General features: G+C 51.6%; 1 protein-coding gene across 2 annotated transcripts in view; it reads left to right on the plus strand.

Moving 5' to 3' along the window:
- Window positions 1-12,880, plus strand: part of LOC138487598 (transient receptor potential cation channel subfamily V member 6-like) — a 623,206-nt gene that overhangs the window by 199,090 nt on the left and 411,236 nt on the right. The window lies entirely within an intron of this gene.

Genomic DNA, 12,880 nt, shown 5'->3' on the forward strand with positions numbered 1-12,880 from the left:
GCAAATCCATGTAAACCGGTCCTGCGCTCCGCTACACTGCTTACACGCACAGCTAAGTAAGTTGCAATTTATAAAGCGCTTTCTTCAAACTGCTGTAAACATCAAATTGTAACAAAGAAGGTACAAAAAACTGAAAGTGATGATAATGTGCATCAAAGAGAGGTAAAGAAGGAGAGATTAAGGGGGTAAAAGGGACGCCAGAAAATGAGCATTTAAACAAGAGCACATGTGAAGAGTGGGAGAGGAAGGGCAGGAGGAAGGGCATTCCTAAATGCTGGAGCCAGTAGCGAGAAGGAGCACAAGGAGGCTTAGGAACACTGAGGAGGTGGAGAGGCTGGGGACGAAGAGAATGTGAGGGGCAGTAAGGAGACATAAGGGGAGCAACACCACGATAGCACTTCAGAATCACGCAGAAGAACTGGGAAAGAAGTCGAGAGTCACGAAGAAGGAGACATTTACAGAGAAGCGAGGGAGTAAGGGGAGAGTGAGGAGAAAGTGAGAACAGAAGACCGAGGAGGCGAATGGGAGAATGGCAGTCCAATGAGGGGAGCAGAGCAGCAGTCCAGAAAAGATTGCAGAGTGAAAGGCAGGTGAGGTGTTAAAGAGAAGAAAGCGGCAGGTGTGAGAAGTTATGATATCATAGATTATTTATAATGTGCTTAATACCCAGAGGTTTTTAAGTGCAAACCCAGGTATCAAACCTGTATTGCTCTGGGTCGTCTTGCTTCCAAGGCGAGCACGTTGCGCCTGAGCTATCCTCCCAAGGCAGGGAATAAGCGTAAAGTAGGAAAGAGAGGAATCAAAAGTGAGGCCTAGATCATGTGCAGATGAAGAAAAGGGGAGAAGAGGTGGGGGGGGGCTGAAATAAGAGACATGCAGTGGGAGAAGGTGGGGGGGAAGTACAGAATGTCTGCTTTTGAAGGGTTAAGATGAAGAAAATGGGAGTTCATCCAATCCTGTACGGCAGAGAGACATACTAAGACTGTGTGCAATGAAAGTTTGAATGATAGAGAATAAGGGGACAGCAAATATAGACAAGAGCAAAGGGTCAAGTACTGAGCCTTGTGGGAGCCCTTGGAGGAGAGGTGCAGCTGGCCCAGGACACATAAAACCAGAGATTGGACCATTTTATTGCAGTTAATTTTCAATTTACTGGTTCTCATTTTTAAAAATAAGGCCAATATGTTTTCTCCAGTGTGGCTGATCAATTCTGAACTGTTAGCAGTCATTCCACTCTGACTGCAAAGTTTTTGATGGCCAAACTTGTATATATGCTTCATATTTGCAAAAGCTTTATTGTTAAGGTGACTTTTCTTTAAAAAATAAAATATTTTGAAAAAAGGACTCACCTACTAAACCCAGCGTACTTTAGGTATTTAGTAATTCAGTTATACAACCCTCAGAGACATATATGACAGATATAAAGCTCTTTGGTCATTCTTAGCTCCCAAAATGCTCTTTAATATGTAAAACAGCCAACACCTCTCTGGTATTATTGGTAGCACTTCACATTATCTTTGGAGTTCTTTCAAATCGATACAGACATACACTGTGTTAAGCAATCACTTTTATATTCAAATACACTACATGCTTTTTTTAAAACATTGCAAAAAGGTGGGTTTTCCCTTCAGAAAGGTAAAGGTTAAACATAATGCATCTTTTTTCAATATTAAACACATGCCTATGCTCAGGTCAAGCACAGAGTTCCCACAGGTGACACTAAATGACATTCAGAAGCAAGCACTCATTTCCCTCCCCGGCCCCACATTTCAGAGGTCTGTGGCCGCCCAAAAGGTGCGAGCATAAAATAGATCAATAGATCAAAGAGATGTTAAAATGGCGAAGAGTACATCTGAAAGCGCAAGTGCATCAAGAAACCTGTGAAAGGATACACAAAGCCATAGAAGGGTGAGAACAGAAACTGTGTGTGTGCCAAAGATACACACTGTTTCACAGCTGTAAAGGGTCCCGTAAAGATATCCATTCAGCCATCTTTACAGAAGCTGCTCAGTGCTAAGCAGGCAAATGGCCCCTGCTGGGTTTATCATGTGTCTTGGATGACGTTCTGCTGCACGCTCAGCACTACCAGGAGAACCAACTGTAAAGTATGTCACACAGTGCATAACTGTGATGTTTATAAGTAAACTTTACATGAATTATATTTTAAATACAAGGTAGGACTTTTACTGTGAAACAGTACTTCAAACGACAGCAGGACATCTATATCTATACCCACACATCTCAAAATGTTCCAATGCATTTTACAGTCCAACCAACTCAACAGAGTTGAGAAACATTTTAAATTACCTTAAACGCAAGCTGGCAAGACTCAGAACCTAAGCCACACCCACAGAGGTAATATTGTGCTGGAACGCCTGATCCATTTCTCAGTTTTACTCTTGGAGTTTGGGTATTTTGGGCATTTGCACAAACAGCAATGATGTAAACAGTAAGTACCACTTCATTTGTTATGAAAGGTGCCTGCGTTGTGCAGCTGCGAGGAATGCTGTTGCTTCCCGCACCTGAATGTTCAGGGTCGCCCTTATCCATTACTCCACCGTGAGAATGCAGAGCCAAAGATTTCAAGAAGCTTCTAAAGCTGTCTTTACTCTACTGAGGTATTTGTGCCCAGGCCGTTTACAAATGTCACTTGTGATTTTGCCATATTTTAATGGGTCCCAGCCCAAGGGATTGGAGGTACATCGGTTGCAGCAGGTGACTTGCCTGTTTCCATGTTCACCCCGGCTAACACCAGAGCTGTAACCATGAGAAGGGGGTTGAGTTCTTTTTATTACCTTTTTTTATAAGATGTGCCTGTACCACTTGCATATATGTCATATATAAATGTTACCATTGCACAAGACCGGGTGTTGACATTTAGTTCTGTTGCTTTAATATTACAGATCAGCCTAGGTGCTTCTCATAGGCAATTTGTGGGAGGGACCAGATTTTACCATTGAAACCAAAATTCCTCATTGCAACCTTCTCTCACTTGTGTCCAATTGGAACACGGTTTATGTTCTGATCGCGCCCTCTAAAAGATTGTTTCCAGACCTAACTGAAAGTAGACAGTTAGACGTAACAAGTACCTTGAGTGCACTCTTTTGTAGAACACACTGCCTTCTCCAAATCTTGGGCCGCGGAGATCTGAAAACACTCTTTCAACTTACTTCACAGAAGATGACAGGCTTGATTCCATGGAGAGGAAGCAATACCTTTCTAATCCCAGCAACCCAAAAAACATCCTGTTATGGAGCCAAAATGGGGACAAAATGGGGATGAAGGGGTTTGTTTGGACACAGTGGCCCTCATTACGAGTTCGGCGGTAACCATGCCGCTATTGGCGGCATGGCTGCCGCGGAAATCCTGTTGGGGTCTGGGTCCTCGGAATGAGGACTTACCGGGCCATTCCGAGTTCGGAAGGCCCGGTAATTGCTCCCTCCAAGGACCCGGACATGGTCCTTCCCCATTCCCATTTCAGCCTCCATAGGGCTGAATGGAAATGGGAATGGGAGCAAACAACGGGCCATTACGAGATGGCCCGTTGTTTGCTCCCTCTTCCCCTCGCGGGACCTGGTAAGAACGCCTGGTTTTCCCAGGCGTGCTTACCGTGTCCCGCAAGGGGAACTCGTAATGCGGCGGTACGGAGTGAACGGCGCCGGCACCTTTTACGGCGCCGTCCACTCCGTACCTCCAGGGTCGTAATGAGGCCCAGTGTGTTAAAGAGGTGGAAGCTGGCAGAGGTGAAGTAAAGTTGGGGGGCACATGCATTTATCTGGGCCTAAGGCAGCAGAAAGGACACAGAACACGCGCGATTAGAGAGATTTTAATGGAACCAGCGGATAATAGAGCTGGAGAAACCGAGTGTTGGTGCTGTGGTCATGGCTATATGCATTATTCCTTGAGCAGCGATGCCCCCTCCAGGTTAGGGGGAGTTACTGCGGCACACCCTTACATTCTTCACATTACACGTTAGGCTCCCCTTAAAAGCAGACAAAGGAAAATTCCGCCTGTGGAACTTTGAATGTCTGTATGGTCTAAAGAACAATGCGTGCACACACGAGTGTAGAAGACATCCTAACAAGATGTCATGTTGATGGGGTTCATTGCTGCCAGCATGGGAAAGAAGAGCTGGGGTTCATGCCTTCAGCAATAGCCAACGAAAAAGAAAAGAGACAGTGCTTATTCTTTAAGTAGGTAGTCAAGAGTATCCAGGGGGACATTCAAAATAAAGCCCACAGTGTCATGAAATCATGCGTGCAAATGGGGGATATGTGAACGGGGTCATTAATGCCTGCCAGAGCCAATTACTGAGCTGCTTTCGTTTGGATGACCTACCATTGGGCAGAAGGGAGGGGAATAGAGACGCTGGTGTTCTTTTCGTCCTCGAGACTTTGCATTTCATGTCCTTTTATCCAAAATATTTCCATAAAAGAAAAACGACCCCAATCCTACCCTAAGTAGTGCGCTAAGGACCCACAGCCACCAAGAGGCTGCAGGGACCATCGTGAAGGTGAACCCTGCAAAGGTGTCATCCACCACTGGATGGCGAAACTGAGGTCATAAACAGTGGTAGCCTGAGGGCAAGTGGAGGAAAGGGTGGGTAAAAGCAGCGGACGCTGCCACAAGATAATGTGCAGGGGATTCATCGAGGAAGGAGGCCCAAAGCACATTAACAGGAACCAGGAAACTGTATCAGGCAGGGCGAGCAACTGCACTGCATCCTGTAACCTGGGGTGAAAGTTCCCAAAACACATTAACAGGAACCAGGAAACTGTATCAGGCAGGGCGAGCAACTGCACTGCATCCTGTAACCTGGGGTGAAAGTTCCCAAAACACATTAACAGGAACCAGGAAACTGTATCAGGCAGGACGAGCAACTGCACTGCATCCTGTAACCTGGGGTGAAAGTTCCCAAAACACATTAACAGGAACCAGGAAACTGTATCAGACAGGGCGAGCAACTGCACTGCATCCTGTAACCTGGGGTGAAAGTTCCCAAAACACATTAACAGGAACCAGGAAACTGTATCAGGCAGGGCGAGCAACTGCACTGCATCCTAGATCCTCGGATGAAAGCTCCCAAAACACATTAACAAGAATCAGGAAACTGTATCAGGCAGGGCGAGCAACTGCACTGCATCCTGTAACCTGGGGTGAAAGCTCCCAAAACACATTAACAGGAACCAGGAAACTGTATCAGGCAGGGCGAGCAACTGCACTGCATCCTGTAACCTGGGGTGAAAGTTCCCAAAACACATTAACAGGAACCAGGAAACTGTATCAGGCAGGGCGAGCAACTGCACTGCATCCTGTAACCTGGGGTGAAAGTTCCCAAAACACTGCATCCTGTAACCTGGGGTGAAAGCTCCCAAAACACATTAACAGGAACCAGGAAACTGTATCAGGCAGGGCGAGCAACTGCACTGCATCCTAGATCCTGGGATGAAAGCTCCCAAAACACATTAACAAGAATCAGGAAACTGTATCAGGCAGGGCGAGCAACTGCACTGCATCCTAGATCCTGGGATGAAAGCTCCCAAACACGTTAACAGGAAACAAGAAACTGTATCAGACAGGACGATTAACTGCACTGCATCCTAGATCCTGGGATGAAAGCTCCAAATAGCATAACACTAACCAGGAAACTTTATGAGGCAGGGCGAGTAACTGCACTGCATCCTGGCTCCTGGGGCGAGGATTCCCAAGCACATAACAGTAACAAGGAAACTTAAAGCGGCAGGGTGAGTAACTGAGCTGCATCCAGGAATCTAGGGTGAGGGTTCCCATACACATAATCAGGAAACATTATGAGGCATGGTGAGCAACTGCAAAGCAGCCTAGATCCTAGGTTGAAGCCTCCAAAGTGCAAAACAGTAACCAGGAAAATGTATGCAGTAGGGTGAATAACTGAGCTGCATGCTGGAACCTAGGGAGAAGGTTCCTAAGCATAACAGTAACCATGAAACGTTTTGAGGCTGGGCGAGCAACTGTGCTGCATCCTGGAAACTTGGGGGAAGCCTCCAAAGTGCATAACAGTAACCAGGAAACGTTATGCAGCAGGCTGAGTAACTAACCTTCACCCTGGACCCTGCGGTGAAGGTTTCTGAGGACATAACAGTAACAAGGAATTGTTATAAGGTAGGGCGAGCAACTGTGCTGCATCATGTAACCTGGGGTATGATATATGATATGACATTTATAACGCGCCTGTACATAGGTCATTCTAGGCGCAGCAGGGTAAAGGTTCCCAAGTACATAACAGGAACCAGAAAACATGAGGCAGGGTCAGTAACTGCACTGCATCCTAGATCATCCTGGGGTGAGGTTCACAGGCGCATAAGAGAACCAGGAAACTTTATGAGGCAGGGCGAGAGAGAGAAAGAGGGAGAGGGCGAGAGAGGGAGGGAGAGAAAGAGAGAAAGGGAGAGAGGGAGTGAGAGGGGGACAGAGGGGGACAGAGAAAGAGGGGGTGAGAGGGGGAGAGGTAGAGAGTGAGAGATAGGGAGGGAGAGAGAAAGAGAGCAAGAGAGAGAGGGAGTGAGAAGGGGGACAGGAAAAGAGGGGGAGAGAGAGGGAGAAGGAGAGAGTGAGAGAGATATATATATATCCAACTTAGGACATGACACAATGAGCACTGGGGGCGGGGGAGGGTGTATGGCGACCACCCGCCAATTTCTAATCCTGACTATCTAAACAAACAGGCCACACAGAATGCAGGTGTCTGCCCCTTGACGGTGTTCAGACCCTCCCCAGAACAAGCCACACAGAATGCTGATGTCTGCCCCAGGACTGTGTTCAGTGCCTCCCCAGAACAAGCCACACAGTATGCATGTGTCTGCTGCTCCAGGACTGTGTTCAGTGCCTCCCCAGAACACCAGAACAAGCTACACAGTATGCAGGTGTCTGCCCCTTGACTGTGTTCAGACCCTCCCCAGAACAGGCCACACAGTATGCAGGTTGCTGCCCCTTGACTGTGTTCAGACCCTCCCCAGAACAGGCCACACCGTATGCAGGTTTCTGCCCTTGACAGTGTTCAGACCCTCCCCAGAACAGGCTACACAGAATGCAGGTGTCTGCCCCTTGACGGTGTTCAGACCCTCCCCAGAACAGGCCACACAGAATGCAGGTGTCTGCCCCTTGATGGTGTTCAGACCCTCCCCAGAACAGGCCACACAGAATGCAGGTGTCTTCCCAGGACTGCGTTCGGTGCCTCCCCAGAACAAGCCACACAGTATGCAGGTGTCTGCTCCAGGACTGTGTTCAGTGCCTCCCCAGAACAAGCCACACAGTATGCAGGTGTCCGCCCTTTGACTGTGTTCAGACCCTCCCCAGAACAGGCCACACAGTATGCAGGTGTCTGCCCCTTGACTGTGTTCAGACCCTTCCCAGAACAGGCCACACCGTATGCATGTTTCTGCCCTTGACAGTGTTCAGACCCTCCCCAGAACAGGCCACACAGAATGCAGGTGTCTGCCCCTTGACAGTGTTCAGACCCTCCCCAGAACAGGCCACACAGAATGCAGGTGCCTGCCCCTTGATGGTGTTCAGACCCTCCCCAGAACAGGCCACACAGTATGCATGTGTCTGCTCCAGGACTGTGATCGGTGCCTCACAGTATGCAGGTGTCTGCTCCAGGACTGTGTTCAGTGCCTCCCCAGAACAAGCCACACAGTATGCAGGTGTCCGCCCCTTGACTGTGTTCAGACCCTCCCCAGAACAGGCCACACAGTATGCAGGTGTCTGCCCCTTGACTGTGTTCAGACCCTTCCCAGAACAGGCCACACCGTTTGCAGGATTCTGCCCTTGACAGTGTTCAGACCCTCCCCAGAACAGGCCACACAGAATGCAGGTGTCTGCCCCTTGACAGTCTTCAGACCCTCCCCAGAACAGGCCACACAGAATGCAGGTGTCTGCCCCTTGATGGTGTTCAGACCCTCCCCAGAACAGGCCACACAGTATGCAGGTGTCCGCCCCTTGACTGTGTTCAGACCCTCTCCAGAACAGGCCACACAGTATGCAGGTGTCTGCCCCTTGACTGTGTTCAGACCCTTCCCAGAACAGGCCACACCGTATGCAGGTTTCTGCCCTTGACAGTGTTCAGACCCTCCCCAGAACAGGCCACACAGAATGCAGGTGTCTGCCCCTTGACAGTGTTCAGACCCTCCCCAGAACAGGCCACACAGAATGCAGGTGTCTGCCCCTTGATGGTGTTCAGACCCTCCCCAGAACAGGCCATACAGTATGCATGTGTCTGCCCCTTGACTGTGTTCAGACCCTTCCCAGAACAGGCCACACAGTATGCAGGTGTCTGCTCCAGGATTGTGTTCAGTGCCTCCCCAGAACAAGCCACACAGTATACAGGTGTCTGCCCCTTGACTGTGTTCAGACCCTCCCCAGAACAGGTCACACAGTATAAAGGTGTCTGCCCCTTGATTGTGTTCAGACCCTCCCCATAACAGGCCACACAGCATGCAGGTGTCTGCCCCTTGATGGTGTTCAGACCCTCTCCAGAACAGGCCACACATAATACAGGTGTCTGCCCCTTGATGGTGTTCAGAACCTCCCCAGAACAGGCCACACAGACTGCAGGTGTCTGCCCTGGGACTGTGTTCATTGCCTCCTCAGAACAAGCCACACAGTATGCAGGTGTCTGCCCCAGGATTGTGTTCAGTGCCTCCCCAGAACAAGCAACACAGTATGCAGGTGTCTGCCCCTTGACTGTGTTCAGACCTTGCCGAGAACAGGCCACACAGAATGCAGGTGTCTGCCCGAGGACTGTGTTCAGTGCCTCCCCAGAACAAGCCACACAGTATGCAGGTGTCTGCTCCAGGACTGTGTTCAGTGCCTCCCCAGAACAAGCCACACAGTATGCAGGTGTCTGCCCCTTGACTGTGTTCAGACCCTCCCCAGATCAGGCCACACTGTATGTAGGTGTCTGCCCTTGACGGTGTTCAGACCCTCCCCAGAACAGGCCACACAGTATGCAGGTGTCTGCACCTTGACTGTGTTCAGACCCTTCCCAGAACATGCCACACCGTATGCAGGTTTCTGCCCTTGACAGTGTTCAGACCCTCCCCAGAACAGGCCACACAGAATGCAGGTGTCTGCCCCTTGATGGTGTTCAGACCCTCCCCAGAACAGGCCACACAGAATGCAGGTGTCTGCCCCAGGACTGTGTTCGGTGCCTCCCCAGAACAAGCCACACAGTATGCAGGTGTCTGCTCCAGGACTGTGTTCAGTGCCTCCCCAGAACAAGCCACACAGTATGCAGGTGTCTGCCCCTTGACTGTGTTCAGACCCTCCCCAGATCAGGCCACACTGTATGTAGGTGTCTGCCCTTGACGGTGTTCAGACCCTCCCCAGAACAGGCCACACAGTATGCAGGTGTCTGCACCTTGACTGTGTTCAGACCCTTCCCAGAACATACCACACCGTATGCAGGTTTCTGCCCTTGACAGTGTTCAGACCCTCCCCAGAACAGGCCACACAGAATGCAGGTGTCTGCCCCTTGATGGTGTTCAGACCCTCCCCAGAACAGGCCACACAGAATGCAGGTGTCTGCCCCAGGACTGTGTTCGGTGCCTCCCCAGAACAAGCCACACAGTATGCAGGTGTCTGCTCCAGGACTGTGTTCAGTGCCTCCCCAGAAGAAGCCACCCAGTATACAGGTGTCTGCCCCTTGACTGTGTTCAGACCCTCCCCAGAACAGGTCACACAGTATGCAGGTGTCTGCCCCTTGATTGTGTTCAGACCCTCCCCAGAACAGGCCACACCGAATGCAGGTGTCTGCCCTTGACTGTGTTCAGACCCTCCCCAGAACAGGCCACACAGTATGCAGGTGTCTGCCCTAGGACTGTGTTCAGTGCCTCCCCAGAACAAGCCACACAGTATGCAGGTGTCTGCTCCAGGACTGTGTTCAGTGCCTCCCCAAAACAAGCCACACAGTATGCAGGTGTCTGCCCCATGACTGTGTTCAGACCCTCCCCAGATCAGGCCACACCGTATGTAGGTGTCTGCCCTTGACGGTGTTCAGACCCTCCCCAGAACAGGCCACACAGAATGCAGGTGTCTGCCCCTTGACGGTGTTCAGACCCTCTGCAGAAGAGGCCACACAGAATGCAGGTGTCTGCCCCAGGACTGTGTTCAGTGCCTCCCCAGAACAAGCCACACAGTATGCAGGTCTCTGCTCCAGGACTGTGTTCAGTGCCTCCCCAGAAAAGGCCACACAGAATGCAGGTGTCTGCCCCTAGACGGTGTTCAGACCCTCCCCAGACCAAGCCACACAGAATGCTGGTGTCTGCCCCAGGACTGTGTTCAGTGCCTCCCCAGAACAAGCCACACAGTATGCATGTGTCTGCTCCAGGACTGTGTTCAGTGCCTCCCCAGAACAAGCTACACAGTATGCAGGTGTCTGCCCCTTGACTGTGTTCAGACCCTCCCCAGAACCGGCCACACAGTATGCAGGTGTCTGCCCCTTGACTGTGTTCAGACCCTCCCCAGATCAGGCCACACTGTATGTAGGTGTCTGCCCTTGACGGTGTTCAGACCCTCCCCAGAACAGGCCACACAGTATGCAGGTGTCTGCACCTTGACTGTGTTCAGACCCTTCCCAGAACATGCCACACCGTATGCAGGTTTCTGCCCTTGACAGTGTTCAGACCCTCCCCAGAACAGGCCACACAGAATGCAGGTGTCTGCCCCTTGATGGTGTTCAGACCCTCCCCAGAACAGGCCACACAGAATGCAGGTGTCTGCCCCAGGACTGTGTTCGGTGCCTCCCCAGAACAAGCCACACAGTATGCAGGTGTCTGCTCCAGGACTGTGTTCAGTGCCTCCCCAGAACAAGCCACCCAGTATACAGGTGTCTGCCCCTTGACTGTGTTCAGACCCTCCCCAGAACAGGTCACACAGTATGCAGGTGTCTGCCCCTTGATTGTGTTCAGACCCTCCCCAGAACAGGCCACACCGAATGCAGGTGTCTGCCCTTGACTGTGTTCAGACCCTCCCCAGAACAGGCCACACAGTATGCAGGTGTCTGCCCTAGGACTGTGTTCAGTGCCTCCCCAGAACAAGCCACACAGTATGCAGGTGTCTGCTCCAGGACTGTGTTCAGTGCCTCCCCAGAACAAGCCACACAGTATGCAGGTGTCTGCCCCATGACTGTGTTCAGACCCTCCCCAGATCAGGCCACACCGTATGTAGGTGTCTGCCCTTGACGGTGTTCAGACCCTCCCCAGAACAGGCCACACAGAATGCAGGTGTCTGCCCCTTGACGGTGTTCAGACCCTCTGCAGAACAGGCCACACAGAATGCAGGTGTCTGCCCCAGGACTGTGTTCAGTGCCTCCCCAGAACAAGCCACACAGTATGCAGGTCTCTGCTCCAGGACTGTGTTCAGTGCCTCCCCAGAACAAGCCACACAGTATGCATGTGTCTGCTCCAGGACTGTGTTCAGTGCCTCCCCAGAACAAGCTACACAGTATGCAGGTGTCTGCCCCTTGACTGTGTTCAGACCCTCCCCAGAACAGGCCACACAGTATGCAGGTTTCTGCCCTTGACTGTGTTCAGACCCTCCCCAGAACAGGCCACACCATATGCAGGTTTCTGCCCTTGACAGTATTCAGACCCTCCCCAGAACAGGCCACACAGGATGCAGGTGTCGGCCCCTTGACGGTGTTCAGACCCTCCCCAGAACAGGCCACACAGAATGCAGGTATCTGCCCCTTGATGGTGCTCAGACCCTCCGCAGAACAGGCCACACAGAATGCAGGTGTCTTCCCAGGACTGTGTTTGGTGCCTCCCCAGAACAAGCCACACAGTATGCAGGTGTCTGCTCCAGGACTGTGTTCAGTGCCTCCCCAGAACAAGACACACAGTATGCAGGTGTCCGCCCCTTGACTGTGTTCAGACCCTCCCCAGAACAGGCCACACAGTATGCAGGTGTCTGCCCCTTGATTGTGTTCAGACCCTCCCCAGATCAGGCCACACCGTATGCAGGTGTCTGCCCTTGACGGTGTTCAGACCCTCCCCAGAGCAGGCCACACAGAATGCAGGTGTCTGCCCCTTGACGGTGTTCAGACCCTCCGCAGAACAGGCCACACAGAATGCAGGTGTCTGCCCCTTGACGGTGTTCAGACCCTCCCCAGAACAGGCCACACCGTATGCAGGTGTCTGCACTTGCCTGTGTTCAGACCCTCCCCAGAACAGGCCACACAGTATGCAGGTGTCTGCCCTTGACTGTGTTCAGACCCTCCCCAGAACAGGCCACACAGAATGCAGGTGTCTGCCCCTTGACAGTGTTCAGACCCTCCCCAGAACAAGCCACACAGAATGCAGGTCTCTGCCCCAGGACGGTGTTCAGTGCCTCCCCAGAACAAGCCACACAGTATGCATGTGTCTGCTCCAGGACTGTGTTCAGTGCCTCCCCAGAACAAGCTACACAGTATGCAGGTGTCTGCCCCTTGACTGTGTTCAGACCCTCCCCAGAACAGGCCACAAAGTATGCAGGTTTCTGCCCCTTGACTGTGTTCAGACCCTCCCCAGAACAGGCCACACCGTATGCTGGTTTCTGCACTTGACGGTGTTCAGACCCTCCCCAGAACAGGCCACACAGAATGCAGGTGTCTGCCCCTTGACGGTGTTCAGACCCTCCCCAGAACAGGCCACACAGAATGCAGGTGTCTGCCCCTTGATGGTGTTCAGACCCTCCCCAGAACAGGCCACACAAAATGCAGGTGTCTTCCCAGGACTGTGTTCGGTGCCTCCCCAGAACAAGCCACACAGTATGCAGGTGTCTGCTCCAGGACTGTGTTCAGTGCCTCCCCAGAACAAGCCACACAGTATGCAGGTGTCTGCCCCTTGACTGTGTTCAGACCCTC

The sequence above is a fragment of the Ambystoma mexicanum genome, chromosome 9 (assembly GCF_040938575.1).
Source record: "Ambystoma mexicanum isolate Mex_15411 chromosome 9, UKY_AmexF1_1, whole genome shotgun sequence".
Lineage (NCBI taxonomy): Eukaryota > Metazoa > Chordata > Amphibia > Caudata > Ambystomatidae > Ambystoma > Ambystoma mexicanum.